This window comes from Macadamia integrifolia, unplaced genomic scaffold (assembly GCF_013358625.1).
Source record: "Macadamia integrifolia cultivar HAES 741 unplaced genomic scaffold, SCU_Mint_v3 scaffold1881, whole genome shotgun sequence".
Classification (NCBI taxonomy): Eukaryota; Viridiplantae; Streptophyta; class Magnoliopsida; order Proteales; family Proteaceae; genus Macadamia; species Macadamia integrifolia.
Genome location: NW_024868402.1, coordinates 87223 through 90595, shown reverse-complemented (window position 1 = coordinate 90595; position 3373 = coordinate 87223). Strand labels below are relative to the sequence as shown.

The 3373-nt window shown below is 41.4% G+C and overlaps 1 pseudogene; it reads left to right on the top strand.

The window, feature by feature from the left end:
• Window positions 1–815: 815 nt before the first annotated feature.
• LOC122065120 lies at window positions 816–1589 on the top strand (annotated as a pseudogene).
• The last annotated feature ends 1784 nt before the right edge of the window (window positions 1590–3373 follow it).

Sequence of the window (3373 nt, the reverse complement as noted above, 5' to 3'; positions counted from 1 at the left end):
GTTTAAAATCATTTCTTCCTCTTTTTCTTTTCCTTTCTTCTTCTTCGTTCTGTTTTCTTCCTTTCTTTTCTCTCTCTTCTTTACTTTTCTCACCCACTCTTTATTGCATTAAATGAGAAAAAGGAAAAAACGCAATAAGTACTATTTATACTAGAGAATATCTAGTAACCACATGGGTGGGTCACACTGGTGTGTGGGTTCGCCCACCTATGACCGCCCACCTGTTGGTCAAAACTTAGCCAAACAATTGAGATTTCGATGGAATTCGACTCTCAGCATGTATCTCACTCTCAGCACAAGATATATAATACATATACACTTTAGGATACGGTTACATATCAGCATTACCTGTACATGGCCTTATGATACGTGCATGTACATGGCTTGGGTACACCGGTCTCCTTTGGCACTGACTCAGACTTGTCTGGCCAACCTGTGTTCAAAGTCACCCTTGCCATTGTGATCTATAGGGAACCTACCTTAACCCTCTCTGATTCGGGTCCTGCATGGTTAAACCGGGTCAACCATGTACGTAAACCAGGTTTAAAGGTTGGGTATCACACCGACATAGCAGCAGCTTGCGTCAGTTGCGGTGAATAGCCCCTAGCAGCAAACCCATCTGAACAAAACCAAAATTTTCCATGAAATCACATCACCGGCACCTTTGAAACTGCCCAAGATCAATACCCCTTCTCATCTATACACAAGTGATGTAAGAGGAGGAAGGGAAGCTAGCTAGCTGAGGATAAGAAGAGGGAAGGAAATTAAAAAGGGGCAAAAAAGATTTCAGAGTTCTCTATTCCCTTGGGCATATGATGGAGCTTTTCCCTGCATAACCTGATTTATCTCTTCAAATTAGTCTTCCCAACACCAAATCCACCACAGCTTGGAGGAAAACAGATGAAGAGATGGGTTTGGTTTCTGGAGGAGAGCTTTAGATTCCAGTAACACCATTGGTTTGACGACGATGATGGCGGTGAAACTCGATACTTCTTTCAAGTTTTCCTTGGCGAATCCAAGTGCTTCTTCTTCCTCTTTAGATTCTAACTCCAACCATCTTCATCATCTTCTTCGGTATGGCCTTGGCCATGGTAGCAATCTCATTCATTAACCACTACTACAAAGCCATGGCAACAACATCAAGTTCTTCATCACCAACAACAGCAAGAACTTTACCAAGAGCTTGGATTCTTAAGACCCATAAGAGGGATTCCTGTGTACCATAACCTTCCTTCCTTCCTTCACTTTTGTCCAGCAACAACAACCACGTAGATTCTTCTGCATCAACTCTAACTACTACTTCTTCTTCAACCTCTTTCCAACCCCAAACCATCATGAGATCAACATTCTTATCATCAAGGTTTCCTGCCAAAAGAAGCATGAGAGCTTCTCGAATGCGATTGAAAACCACCCTCCATGCTCGTTTTGTTCATGGTGTTAAGCTCCTCCTTCGTTTAGTCTTCACAAGTGAACGGAGCAGAGCAGTGCAGCGGCTACCCAAGGTTAGGGATATTAGAGTAGTGTTTGTCGATTTTGGGAAAGTATTTCCCAAACTCTACTTTACTAATTGGGGACGAAGTTCATTATAGTAACTTAACATACCCATAAGGGTATATTGGCCATTTAGTGAAAAAATGACTGATGATGTCATCACTTAACACCTTAAAATCTAACGGAATGAGTTTTTTAGATATAAATATATGAAAGTGAGGGGTCTACTGGACATTATTTTCATTTTTTAGTGTTACTGTGATACCCTACTTTCTAAACCCGGTTTAATTTCTTGGTTGGTTCAGTTTGGTCTTGCAGGACCTGAACCCGAGCGAGCCGAGGCATGCACCTTATGGAACATGATGGCAAGGGTAACTGTGAACTCAGGTTGGCCAAATGAGTTGGAGTCAATGCCTAGTGAAGTCCATGTACCCAAGCCGTGCACTTGTGCGTATCACGAGGCCATGTACACACAATAAATGTATGTAGCCATATTTTATACCAAGTACGCGTATTGATCGATTACCGAGAGTGAAATACTTGTCGGGGCCGAACCTTATTGAAAGTCCGGATGTTTAGGCTAAGTTTTGGCCTATTGATAGGTGGTCATGGATGGGTCGGATCCACCACTGTGACCTACCACTCTGGTCATTAGATATTTTGACCCCACTATAAATAACATTTATTTCTTTTCTTTCTCCTCATTTATTGTTGTACATAGTGGGTGAGAAAAGTAAAGAAGAGAGAGAAGAGAAGGAGACAGAAGGGAAGAAGAAGGAAACAATGGGGGTGAAAATGCTTGTTGTGCGTCGCCGAGGTTGAATCTTTTGATTTTGACATTGGATTAACGATCCTCATCACGAGATCTACGATTTGATGTGAGTAAAGTTTATATTCCTTAAAACTATATGAAACCCTAACTAAAACCTTTCGATTTGGGGTATCAATCCTTTGGATCTTGTTATTATCTCTTGAGAATATGAATCTAAGGTTTAATAAAGGTCTTATATGTTGTTTATGAAGGATTTAGAGGAAGACTTACAAGATTTGTGAAGCATTTGTTAATCTCTTGAGCTAAAGAAAAGATTTGGGGTTTTAAGGTGTTCTTGAGAAAAGAGGTAAGATCCACGCTCAAGACTTTGGATTGACCTTAGATTTAGGTTGGAATCATGATTTAAAGCCTTATATTTATAGAAAATGTGGTCAAATTGACCCGTTGTGGTTTCCCCAGGGCGGGGTGAAAAATATGAGAGAATAGCAAAATCCCAGTTTTGATTGGTGGGTGCCTGGGAATGATCGGACCCATCAATCCAACTCTTGCCTGTCCTAGGTAGGCTGCTGGCTCAATCGGTAAGCAAGACCGATAGGTGACTTGACCCATCACTCCTGGCCCATCGGTCCAGGCAGAGTCCCTGGGTCGAGTGGCGAGCAAGGATTGGTGGGTGCCTTGCCCATCGGTTGACCCACCAATCCGACTCCTCGAGTCCCAATTGGACCCAAATTTATCGGATAACCTTCTCTAGTGTTCTAAACACATTGGGATCATTATACCACATTGGTTATGAGCATAAAGTGGAGATATATTAAACCCAACTCTTTTTATTATAGGTAGTACTAGAAACTTGTGTCATCGCACATTGGATCTTCCTCGTACTAAGGGTGATTTTCGTACACAACTAAGTAAGTGGGAAGAGGACTTTGCATCATTTCATTCTGGTTGTAGACTAGCCATGTCATCAAATTATTATTGTGTAGACTAGTCATCCACGAGTGCCATTGCATGCATTGATGTGTGCATTATGAATTTCATTGCATGCATTGATGTGTGCATTATGAATTTCATTACATGCATTGATGTGTGCATTATGAATTTCATTGCATG